The sequence below is a fragment of the Bidens hawaiensis genome, unplaced genomic scaffold (assembly GCF_021521415.1).
Source record: "Bidens hawaiensis isolate Kalapana, Puna unplaced genomic scaffold, B.hawaiensis_p1.1 tig00048307_1, whole genome shotgun sequence".
Classification (NCBI taxonomy): domain Eukaryota; kingdom Viridiplantae; phylum Streptophyta; class Magnoliopsida; order Asterales; family Asteraceae; genus Bidens; species Bidens hawaiensis.
Window position 1 is genome coordinate 28,054 of NW_027498652.1, and position 13,975 is coordinate 42,028.

Sequence of the window (13,975 nt, forward strand, 5' to 3'; positions counted from 1 at the left end):
AGTCCTAGTTCTTATATTTAACGTATAATGGTTTCGGTGTGTTCCGTCACTAGCTATAAAAGTGAATTACGATAAAATAAATACCGATATCGATTTTAATGACACAAAGGTCGGCAACAATGACGTTTGCTCGTAGTTGAGTGAATTTGGTGGTTACTAGTAGATTCATCCACGACATCAATTGTCACTCCGTCGCAAACCTTGAAACATACCACGTATATAAAACACATCGCACCATGTCAAAAGACCTAAAAACATACCCCATAACAAAAGCGAGCATCACGCTAGCCTCCAAAAAAACGTTGTGGAAAGAACAAGCACAAATCCATATACAAAGACATGTCATAAGTACAAACGCAAATACAGACACAACTAGTTAGAAAAAACAAAGTAATTAAACTCAAACATCAAATATCCTATTCATTTGAGTCCCTTATGATATAGGGTATAATTAATAAAAGGAAAATTGGTTTTTATTGGTTCAATTATTGTCTTTGGTTATTGTCGGTCCCAACTAACGAATTGGTCACTGATGGTCCCAACTTTTAATGTACTTGTTCCTAATGGTCCGCGACTAACAGAATCCTAACGCCGTTAGTTTCAGGTCGCCGGAAAAACGTTTTTGGCCGGGAAAGCCAATTTTTTGCCGGAAAACACCACCTGAACACCGCCACCACCACCAATTGACTCACCGCCAAACCATCACTTAAGCACCATCAACTGATTCCGACGATGGTTCTAGGGTTCCGGCGACCTTAATAATTGGGGCTTTTATTAGAAAAAAGTTCCTAAAGGTTCGATACAAAGTTACCATGATGTTTGGGACAAAATTGTTGAGTTTTCGGGAAAAAATGTGTGTTTTCCGGCGACCTGAAACTAGCGATGTTAGAATTCTGTTAGTCGTGGACCGTTAGGAACAAATACGTTAAAAGTTGGGACCGTCAGCAGCCAATTCATTAGTTGAGACCGGCAGTGACCAAAAGACGGTAGTTGGGACCAATAAAAACCAATTTTCCTTAATAAAAATTTGCATGTTTCGTCTTTTACACTACTTCTGACGTTATAACTCATCAAAGACGTGGAATTGCCGTAGTTAAGCATTTTTATCTATACTACTTATATAAAGCATTTTATGAGTGCAATTTAAGATACCCTAAAATTAAGAACATTTACAACGCATAATGTACTACATTTAAGGTAAAATAGACTTTATACCATTAGTTACATTAAAGGAGTTTTTAGATTAACTTGAGAAGGTTTTATTAATAAAAGAGTTTATTAAAAGATAAAATTGGGGAGTCTTCGTTGCTGATATTGGAGTTCTAAATGTTTGAATTCACATGTGACAGTTGGGCGACAGTTTCCGACATGATCTAGCTCATTGAGAGCGTTTTGTTCATCATGTATGGACCTCACAAGTACTCTACCCGTACGCTATTAAGGTATGCCCGTTTTATGTTGAAGTCTTTTCTGTCCCGATTCATCCTATATGGCTGGTCCAAGTAGAGTTAGTTAACTCTTAAATGAACTCTTTATCACTGACAGGAAAACAGGGTAACAAGTTACGTTGTTAGCCCAAAACTATTGTTTAGGTTGTCACAGTGGTGCATGAAGACTAGGGCATGAAGTAATAACTCGTTGGCACGTGCCCAATAAAGCTAAACTCCCAACTTTAAGATTACTCGTGGTGGTCACTTGTTAGTATAGAGAACAAAACTGAAAAGAGCTTTAGGAGGCCCTTTTGATGCCTCAAAAGATGGTCAATGACCTTTATTTGACATATAGATAACAATTTGTGGGTGCCAAAAGATCAAAAGTAGTATTATTTGTATGCATAATGAATTGGTGAGTGCAGATGATCTGCTTCACCCATTTGCTTCACCCAACTGGGACTCAATGCTCCTGACTTGCGAGGAGGTTACAGACCTACCCGCATCATACCCAAAGACCAAGCAGGAAACTCGGGCATTTCTGCAAGTGACAAGGACTTCCGCGGAAAGAATCCCCATGGAAAACCTTACAAAACCCTTTTCAAAACCCTTTGCTCAAGTCCAAAAGTTCACCTCACTTTATTAAACACTCATGAGAAGAACATTGGACTGGGGGGACTTGAAGAGGTAGGTCCCAGCAGAGCCCAGTTGGACCCGCAAGACTCACCTTAAACAGGGACGTCTGCGCAGAGACCAACCGGATCCGCAGGACCAACCATGCTCAGAGACGTGACGTCCTTACGCGCAGTACGCAAGCTGGTCCCGCAGGAAATGCCTCCCAATGGTGAAGGACTCCGCCTGTCCCCGCAGCCTCGGATACAAGCCATTAGGGAAGGCCACCCGCGCAGCATGGCTACACGCACAAGGCACTTAGCTCTCAATCGTTCAGTGTCACCTGAAGGAATGAGCCAAGCCCCCCCCCCCTTCTCAGTGACGAGCTCACGGTGTCTGTTTTGCAGGTTATCAGAAGAACCATCTTCCAAGGGTCTAACCCCTCGTGGGAAACATCTCTCCAACCCCCCAGGTTACCAGTAATCTGTCCGGGGTCCGGTTAGTGTTTCTTCATTGGCGCCATCCGTGCATAAAGCTAGAACTTTATTTTTCTCCAGTTTTTTCAAACTTCTACAAAGATGGTTAGAGAAATTCCGGTAACCACAACCCCAGCTACTAGGGGGAATACCGGCAACACAGTTTTTACGAACACTACCCCGGCTACCGAAGCCGGGGCAAGTGAAGTAAATTTTACGAACACTACCCCACTTACCAAAGCTGGGGCAAGTGCAGTAAATGATCGACTACTGGGATCCACCGATACCCAGTTTGAGAAACGAAGACTCCCCCGCCAGACTCTCGATGAAGTTAAGGCATGGGCGGAGGCACGACAAAAGGAATTCCAGGCTGAGTTGGACGAACGCTTGCGTTCCGTGCAACAGGCCGACGAATTCGAATACTGGGAGGATGACTCGGAGGAATCCGACTCCGACGCGAACCCTCGTCACAAGGCAAAAGGGAAGCGTAAAGAAACGGAAACCCAACCGAAAAGGCATTTTGGACAAGCCTTCAAACCAAAAAGCATAGATGGAAGTCCACGAGACTTCTCTAAAACGTTCAGACCAAACGTTACAAATGCAGGAACGTCCAAATTTGCAAGGGACATTGCTGAAGCAATTGCCCCGAGGAGTGCTAAACAAATGCCTAACATAGGCACATATGACGGCCTATCTGATCCAGACGATCATTTGAACAGGTTCATAGCGGGGGCAACCGTTAGCAATTGGACGGAACCCACGTGGTGTTACATGTTCCAAATGACGCTGGTGGGGGCTGCTAGGGCTTGGTTTGATCGTTTACCCGGTTAACCACATTTACGACTGGGCAGACTTCCAGCAGAAGTTTAGCCAACACTTCAGCCAGCAGCGAAAGTATACCGAGGAGCAATGGACAATCCTCAAATGCACACGGGAAGAAGATGAATCTCTGCCAAACTTCATCACTCGCTTCAACTCAAAGAAGTTAAGTTTGGGCAATATCAGCGAGGATCTTGTTCGCGCAGCCTTCATCCAGGGCGCGCAGGACCCAGAGCTTATCCGAACCCTAACGGGTAAAGATGGAATGCCATCCACATGGGATGGCATCATGACAGCAGCCAAACGCTATGCGGAAACGGAGAAGCAACTGGGTAGAGACCTTCCGCAGAGCACAAACCTTTACACCCAGAGGACGAGAGAGGACAACGTCCTCACCGCACGATTAAACAAAAAACGGAAGCAAGGCATTTGGCAGTCAAGGGTAAACTTTGACACCTCATCCGGCTTACAGCACCGATTGGGTGAAAGGGATAATGTAAAGCCGCACCGGAACTCCAGATGGACGCCACTTACCAAAAGCGTCACTGACATATTTGCTACTGAAGAGCTCCCATGGCCAAAGCCTCCAGTAATCCGACATCGTCACGATGCTGATCGGAGCAAGTACTGTGACTATCACAGAACAAAAGGCCACAACACTGAAGAATGCATAGACGTAAAAGACATGGTCGAAACATTCGTCAGAGATGGGACGCTCGCGCACCTCGTGGCGAAATAAAAGCTAGGCAGGCGAGTGCGTATAGAACCCCAGCTGGGGAAAACACGAACCAATTCCAGCTTCAAAATCGAGACTACATGCTGCGTAAAGAACGAGATCCCGAACCAGGTGCGTATCGGCTCGATGGCACTCCCATCCCAACATGGAAGGGAGTTCAATTACACAGTTTGCATGTAATCAATTCCAATTTGTAAAGAGAAGGCCAAGAGCCACTTCTAATGGAAATGATTCTCTTTAAGAATATCGAAGCTGATGATTTTACATTTATACTTTTCTGGACACTAATATGCCGGTTTTCACCGCATAATTACGTGAAGTCATTGCATGGGAAGGCGGTCCTACCCGCACGAACCCAATAACGTGACAAACCTTCACGCAGGTCAGTTGAGGGGTAAAAAGTTCAGCACCCAAAAATGAAAGTGCCGGTCTATCCGCATGAATCATTAAGGAAACTGAATAATAACCTGTCAACAACCGCGCGTCGAACGGTTAAAACTATCCAACACTGGTGACGACATTCACATTACGTGAAGTCGTTGCGTGGGAAGGCGGTCTTACCCGCACGAACCCAATAACGTGGCAAACCTTCACGCAGGTCAGTTGAAGGAGTTCATCCCATTAAATGAAAGTGCCGGTCTATCCGCATGAATCATGAAAGGAAAATGAACACTAACCTATCGACAACCGCGAACGGTTCAAAACAAAATTCTTAAAAAGGTAAGAAAACCTACACGCAGGTCAGATAAGGGTAAAGTTTTGCCATCCTACTAAGTGCAAGTGACGGTTCTACCCGCACAATCACGAAAGAGGAAGCAAAACTTCACACCTATTATCAACCACGTTCAAAGGTTAACTTATCCTCAAAAGACGAGAAAAACCTACACGCAGGTCAGATAAGGGTAAAGTTTTGCCATCCTACTAAGTGCAAGTGACGGTTCTACCCGCACAATCACGAAAGAGGAAGCAAAACTTCACACCTATTATCAACCACGTTCAAAGGTTAACTTATCCTCAAAAGATGAGAAAAACCTACACGCAGGTCAGATAAGGGTAAAGTTTTGCCATCCTACTAAGTGCAAGTGACGGGTCTACCCGCACAATCACGAAAGAGGAAGCAACACTTTAACCCATCAACCACGTTCACAGGTTAACTTATTCTGAACACTTGGAAAATTGCTAATTTAAACTAAGTATGCAAGTCATAAGTTTATAAAGCAAGGAACCCAAAGAAGGAAATAACAATCTTATACGCAAAAAGATTAATATTTCAATGATATATTACAACAGTGGCCGGGTAACTACCCGCCTAAAAGAAATCTATACAAAGCTAAGTCTATCCTAGCGGTGGGAAGAGATCTTCAGGATCAGGCTTCAGGGCCACCTCCGCTTGGACCAGCACCGTCTGAGCGTGACTGCCCAAGGAAAGCCTTAAGGATGTTTAGCCCATCATCAGCAGCAGCAGCTTCGTTCACCTTCTCCACCACTGGATGCGGGAAGGCAGCGTACTGGTTCACAGCTTGGTCATAAGCAGTTTCAGTATTAACATTGAATAAAGGGAAGTTGGAGGGCGGAAAGCCTCTCTCAGCAAACCCTAGACCAAGCAAGAAGCCAGTCTTCTCCCCATCCTCATGAGAAGCGTTGAGGGCTGCACTCATCGCATCGTCATAAGAGGTCTCTGAAAGGACCCGACGCACAACCTACAAAAGAATACAAGTTAGAACATTTTCTAATTACGAGCGGAAAGCGTAAAGAAAAAGATAAAGATACCTGAGGCAACGCTTCTCGAAGCAGCCATTGGAGGGTAGCTTGACTTTCTTTGTAAGCACGTTCGGCTCCGCTTTTATCAAGGTTGGCAAGTTGAACTTCCTTGGCGGCAGCCTCTTCGACGCTTTTGAGTTTCCTTTCAGTGCGGTCAAGCACCCCCCTCTGGTCAAGGATCTCCTGCAGCTTCTTGGCATCTTCCATTGCCAAGGCGTCATGAGCATGCTGAAGAGCCTTTAATTTGCATTTAAGCTGCTCATTCTCTTCGCGAAGTGGCTCAGCAACAGCTTCAGCCTTGGCAGCCCTCTCAGTTGAGTTTCGCGCAGTCTCCTTGGCCAGCCGAAGCTGTTCATTCACAGCTTGGGCAGCCTTGGAGCGGGCCTCGAGTCGCGCCTGGACTTCAACCTCGAGGGCCTTGAATGCCTTCTCCTTCTCGGCTGCGGCAGCGGCCAACTGCCGGTTCTCCTCCCGAAGAGCCCGCGCTTCAGATATATCTTTGGCGCGAGCTGCTTTTAACTTGTCGTTTTCACGACAAAGCAGCTCGACGCGGGGCTGCGTTCGGGCCTGGAGAACCCGAAGCTCATTGGTTAGCCTACCCTCTTGGTAGCTAGCCATGGCTTCCCCCAACGCACCATGAGGAGCAGCGTGGCGAGCCCAGTCCACGCACTCCACAGGGGTGCGAAGGGTTGTTCCTCGGCGTATGTTCCATCTTGGAACATACACTTCATTGGAATCCGACACTGCAAAAGAAACAAAGGCAGTTAGGAAAAGATGATAAAAATATGTAAGGGAAAAAGAACCCTACGTACCTGTAGGGTCAATAACAGGCCGATAGCCGCCAAACCCATCACCTGAACCTAAAGGAAATCCATCCAACAGGTCAGGCAGACGGGAAGGTGGCATAGATCGGCGGGAAGCCTGGCGCATACCTGATGGTCCGGCCGTCGGTGCCGGTGGCGCAGGTATAGTGGCAGCCGCTGTGGTAGCCATGGTTGGCGCCACCTCCTCAGCAACAGTAACCGCCGGCTCCGTGAAAGATGCTGTAAAAATTGCACTCACGGCCGGCGGAGACACCTTCTCAGCTGGAACAGCCTCAGGAAGGCTGGAACCAGCGGAAGCAGGCGTAGACGCCTGGGTCGACGCCTCGGGAAGGCTGACCGAGCCTACCGTCATTGGCGGGGGAATACTTGCTCCAACTCCACCCTGGAATGCGTCAACATCCACACCTGCACAAGCAAAAGTGTTAGAAAAATTTATTTGAAACAACAAATCTAGACAAGAATTATGGGGGTACTCACGGGGTTTCTTGAGCTTGAACGCACGGACGAGCGGGGGCGAACCCGATGGAGCCGGCCTCTTGACACCGGTAACCGTCGTCGTCGCTGCCTCCCCGGAGGTAACACCTGCAGCCTCCGGAGCGGTGGTCTCCTCACCACCGGGCTTCCCCGCCACCTCTGCATTATCTGACTCCGAGTCAGATAGGACTACCGGGTCGGCCGTAGAGGCCACCTTCTCCTTGCCCTTCCCGACGGCAGCCTTTTTCTTCCGCACCAGTGGAGGACCTTCTGCGGATTCCTCAGAAGAAGAAATGTCATGAACTCCAGCAGCAGGCACAGCATTGAGAGGTTCAGGGTAGAAGATAGGCTTACCTGGCCGTCGGTGGCTCAGGATCTCTTGGCCTGGCGGGTAAACCTCCACGAACCGACCCGCGGTCTGCTCTAAGATGGGCAACTCGTTCTCGTCTAGAGCACGAGTACCCATCCGCGCAGGACCATCTTCCTCCCGCGGATTCAGGAGCGACTGAAGATCGTTCCCCTCTGAAATCAACAAGAAAGTTAGTAAAAATCGAAGTCAGCAAAATGAAACAAGACGTACCATAAGGGACAGAGTTCGAACCATATTCAAGGACGATCGGAACCTTATCCGCATTCGCCGCCTTCCACACCCGGCTCATCCCCAACATCACCATCGCCGACTCCGGAAAACGGAAAACCGGGGACTGGACCCGGGAAATCTTCGAGAACCATTCCGCCTCCTCGTAGTTGAGGGCGGGAAGGTTCGGAAGCGCCTGGCCATTCTTGAACTTCATGGCGATGGGGATGGCGCGAGCGGATATGAAGAAGAACTCTCTTCTCCATGAGCGAAGACTCCGCTCGGTGGTACAAATCTTTAAACCCTTGATACGGGTTGTAAGAGTGTACCACCCTTGGATGCACCTCCATGTATAGAAGGTCATCAGGCGGTCAACGAGGGGCTCAAGGCCCAGTATCCGGCACACCCACTCAAAGTGCCGGACCTTGGCAATGGCCATGGGGTGCACCTCTGTCAGGTGCACACCGTGCCTCTCTAGGACACGGTACACAAACTTTGTCAACGGAAACCTAAGGTTTCCGTAGACAAAGAATGCAGCATAAACCCCGATCTTGCCACTAGGGGCATCGTACACAGTATGGTGGGGCTCAGGAAACTCAGGCTCGAGAGACTCGAGCATGAACTTCCTGACGATATACTGGTACAGCTCGACAGGAAGAGAACACTGGCATTCGCCAGCAGTTTTCTGATCATCAGCATCGTGAGAAGACATGGTGGAAGAAAGAAGAGATTTCAGAGTAATGGTTTACTGGAAAGAGAAATTCGCCGGAAATTACTGGAAAAGAAGAGATGAAAGTGGAAAGTGTGAATTGCAAATAACCCTCTCCCCCTTTATATAGTAATCGCAATTAATGCGATGAAATTAATACGGAAGAGAGAGAAGTCAAAGGTGCAATGAAAGTATGACGCGTGGCAAAGGCAAGCTGGCAACAGCTGTCAAAAGGACGTGTGCCAGAGATTTCGCGGCTACGCACCCGAAATCCCGTGCCCACGCGCCTGAAAAAGCAACTGGAATGACCACATAATGTCATGTCGCCATAACTTCTGCCACGTCCTGACACAGTCAGAAGAAACCGTCGCACGACGTTTCAGAGGTTTATCTTTTCACCAACTCTTCGAATTTCAAAATTCAAAATTCGAAAGTATCAAAAAGTAAGCGGGAAAATACACCTTACCCCTTGGCAATCAAGTAACCGTAAGACGGATGCGGGTACAGTGTAAAGGCAAAACCTTCACATACCTAGCACCCGCAGGGAATTGAAGCCAACTACCTCGGCAACCAAGTAACTATAAGACGGGTGCGGGTACAGTGTAAAGGCAAAACCCTTCACATACCTAGCACCCGCAGGGAATTGACGCCAGGAATACCTTGAAAGTAAAGTAACCGTAAGACGAGCGCAGGTACAGTGTTAAGGCAAAACCCTTCACATACCTAGCGCCCCGCTGGGAATTGAAACCAAGAAGGATCTTCTGGGCAATGCTTGCGGAAACGGAAATAACATCCCCGCATAGCGGGAACATCGAGAACTACGTTGTTTGAAGCTCCAGGATGGAATTGGTGGTCTTAACATAATTGATCACTATGTTCAAAACTACCAAAACCTCATGGAAAATACATACAACTGGGACTCAATGCTCCTGACTTGCGAGGAGGTTACAGACCTACCCGCATCATACCCAAAGACCAAGCAGGAAACTCGGGCATTTCTGCAAGTGACAAGGACTTCCGCGGAAAGAATCCCCATGGAAAACCTTACAAAACCCTTTTCAAAACCCTTTGCTCAAGTCCAAAAGTTCACCTCACTTTATTAAACACTCATGAGAAGAACATTGGACTGGGGGGACTTGAAGAGGTAGGTCCCAGCAGAGCCCAGTTGGACCCGCAAGACTCACCTTAAACAGGGACGTCTGCGCAGAGACCAACCGGATCCGCAGGACCAACCATGCTCAGAGACGTGACGTCCTTACGCGCAGTACGCAAGCTGGTCCCGCAGGAAATGCCTCCCAATGGTGAAGGACTCCGCCTGTCCCCGCAGCCTCGGATACAAGCCATTAGGGAAGGCCACCCGCGCAGCATGGCTACACGCACAAGGCACTTAGCTCTCAATCGTTCAGTGTCACCTGAAGGAATGAGCCAAGCCGGGAGCAATCCCGCACAGAGGCGGGAGGGGGAATACTCCCGCCCAAATAAGCCAGTCCGTATACTGAAGGATCTTTTACTGTACCTGACGAGGTATGGGCAAAAGATCTGATCAGAGATGCGACAGCTCACTGACAGCAGCATGGCAGACAGCACGCCACAGCACTGTGACCAATAGCCGCCGCCTACCCACCAACTCCTGCCATACCACGTGCCTAGCCTGTAGTTGGCAGAAGAGGAAGAGTGCACGACACGCCTGCTCTGTGTCAGCCGCTACCTATCCACCACTCACAGGCAGGGCACGTGCATAGGTTACAGTTGGTAGCGTGTTGGGCCGGCTAAACCCCTTGGAAACCTACCTTCGGCTATAAATACCACAAATGGTATGATCATCGGATCTTATCATATCTTATTACATTATCATCATATTATACCTGATATCTGCTCTAGCAATCTCTTAATATACTTTTATATTTAAAGAGCAATCTAGTCTGATTCTCACGCCGGAGGGTGGTCACAAAGAGGAACCCCCCCCCTTCTCAGTGACGAGCTCACGGTGTCTGTTTTGCAGGTTATCAGAAGAACCATCTTCCAAGGGTCTAACCCCTCGTGGGAAACATCTCTCCAACCCCCCAGGTTACCAGTAATCTGTCCGGGGTCCGGTTAGTGTTTCTTCAGCTGGTCCAAGTAGAGTTAGTTAACTCTTAAATGAACTCTTTATCACTGACAGGAAAACAGGGTAACAAGTTACGTTGTTAGCCCAAAACTATTGTTTAGGTTGTCACAGTGGTGCATGAAGACTAGGGCATGAAGTAATAACTCGTTGGCACGTGCCCAATAAAGCTAAACTCCCAACTTTAAGATTACTCGTGGTGGTCACTTGTTAGTATAGAGAACAAAACTGAAAAGAGCTTTAGGAGGCCCTTTTGATGCCTCAAAAGATGGTCAATGACCTTTATTTGACATATAGATAACAATTTGTGGGTGCCAAAAGATCAAAAGTAGTATTATTTGTATGCATAATGAATTGGTGAGTGCAGATGATCTGCTTCACCCATTTTCCTCACCTCCCACCTTGGAAATCTCATGCAAACTTGTAGCATGTGTCATTAGAATAATGCTTTACGATGCTAAAAAAAGTATTTTGTGAATTGTTTATTGAACTTGGTGTAAATGTCTATCAGGCTAGCTGCTTGTTAGTCTCGGTTGTTGGTGATTAACAAAATATTTTTTGTTTATCCGTTCATAAAAAATTTGAATTTATATTATTCTTTTCTAAGTTGTAAAAATGTTATCTTAAGCAAGTTTTATTAACTTCACATTGGAATGATTTTTGTTAGCGTCTTTATAATGCTTATAATATCTATCTATCTATCTATCTATCTATCTATAAATTATTTATGTGTAATTCCGCTATGAGAATTGGACATGTTTATATATTTATTTACAAGCTATTAAAAAAATATATTAAGCGAAAAAACAAAATTAGGTTTTCTATTTGTTATTGAGCAAATAATTTTGATTGACGAAACTATAAATTTTAAACGATATGAAACCGAAAATCATGTCAGACACACAAATCCAAATACTGCTTGAGGATTCTTAAATTAACATGAAGACATTTATTTAACGTCCCAAAAATTTTAATATATTTACATATACTACTATTATTTATCGCCAAAAACAAATTACATAAATCATTTTTTTTACTTGTAACGCATAATACCCAATTAGTATAAGTAATTATTGGATCAGATCGATATGGAACAAGTTTATCAAATGAAATTGGATAATTACTTCATTATTGAAATTAAAGGCCTTAAATAGGCAAACATACTATGTAAATAAAAGACTGAATCAAAAATCAACAATCTACCCTAAAGACTTGATAAACAAACTAGTAAAACAAAAAACTAAACTTGGCACTATACACGAACTCTTATTGACTCAAACTTGAGCTTCCGTCGGTAACTTCCATCAACAGTCACATCAGATTGAATTAGCTCCAATAAAAATGACATAAAATTCTTTTAAAAAATTTATAAAATAAATGGGTCAACCAGCGAATCGATCATTGACCCAAACCGGTTCATTTAGCAAAATGTGTTCACAGATTTGATAGGCTAAACTCAAACCCTGAGTTTTTTGTAACGTTTGAAATTCACATTCCTTGAGAAAACATTTTGAAATACCTTAGAAGTAGTTTATATAGAAATTACTATATTTTTATCTTTGTTTTGAAAATAGGTTTCTCTTAGGTAATAGTTTAGAATTAGTTAATAGGGTGTTAAATCTTAAGGGGCCTCTTTGGAACCCATATGTGTATAGATAACATAAGACAAGCTAGTGCTAATTAATCAATAAAACTAGCAGTGGTATGCTTCATATATATATATATGTTTTCCTTTCCATAATGTTTATATGAATGAAGTCGTTCTAAAGATCTAACTTATTGCGATGCCAGTTTTGAGTTATAGAAATAATTCATAATTGTTTTCGGTTAACAACAGTTGCTTGTGAAATAATCAATCACGGTTGTTTTCGAAAGCTTTTGGGCTTAATTTGGCAACAATTGTTTATTAACTTGTAGTAAGTGATCATAGCACCAGTAATTACAATAGAAAAAGCATTAGTATTATGGCCAAGATAAATATATAATTTTTGTAAAAGGTAAACACAAAAACTTCATTTTTACCCAAAGATTTGCTACATAATTAATAGCCATATTAGCCAATTACTTCCCAAATTCACACTAGTGTGAAAAATATTGGCTATATTTCCACACTCCAAAGTGAAGAAATTTAAGTGCATTATATTATTACTCACACTTACAATAGACTTTTTATTAGAACAATTTAAATGTGTCAAACACATGTATTATAATATGATTGCATTTGTGTAAAGGAGAAAAAAACGTACACAACATACTTATACAAGATAGGGTATTGGGACTTACATATTAGATACCGTTTTCTGATTCTTCATAATGTAGCTAGCAATGTTAGAACTTTGTTATCGTCAACGTGCTAAGGTTAAGGTGGTCATGATGGCGAAGACGGGCACATGAACCACTAACTTATCAGCTAACTAAACACATTTGTGTATGTTCTCTCTTGCCAAATATGAACCCTAACCGTAGCCCAAAGGGTACTCGGTTAATTTTTATGATGAATTAGTAATGCACGTACCCTGCTTCTCCATCTTGATCCGCACCTACCTCATAGATCATGAATAATATTAACTACTATTTCATTTAGAAGCTATAACACTGTGTGTGTGTGAGTGAGGTTATTTACAAAATATTGATCTACTTTAATTGATGCTTATTTATAACAAAAAGAATGAAGTTGTTGTCTCCAGGAGTGCTGTGTGCATGTGATCATGAATAAAGCTAATATGATTGATTAATTAGTTGGGTTAGTAACAGGTTGTGAACCACTCAACTACTAAACCGTACCCCAGGGCCACATGCCGGCCACCACTAATTATCACACAATAAAAAAAAATAAGAAGATAAAGAAAGAATTGTATGGTAAATTAAAGTAGATTTAATTCAATAATGAATATGGAATTCTAACTTTACTTATTATCTAAATTGTTGCCTTCTTATTTACCTCTCTATTTTAATTGAATCTTTTATATTTGAAATATCAAATATGCTTTAATAGCTTCTCAAATTAACTTGAAAATTTGACACTTGTAAAAAGAAGTTTTACATAGTCTAGGTGTTGCAAATTAACATATATATGCCGCTAGTTGTATCATTTCACCATGGTTCATATGGTAATGTTTAACAATGATAAATATGTGAAAGTCTGAAAGATCACACTTTTGGTGTACAAATTACATAAAATTTATATGCTGATAAGTATTTAAGAATATTAAAAAAAGTTTACATGCATAAACGTGTACATATTATAATAGAACAAATATTGGAAAAAAAGGTCCACTAAGAAACACATGGATATTATTAAAAATATCTACGTGAACAAATTTATTAAGTAATTGCCCGCAGACACCAAATTTTACATATAAGTTTTTAATATTATCGAATGAGATCCTGAATAATGATTAATCAAGGATTAATCGGCACATAGGCATGATTTTTACAACCATGCTTATGCAT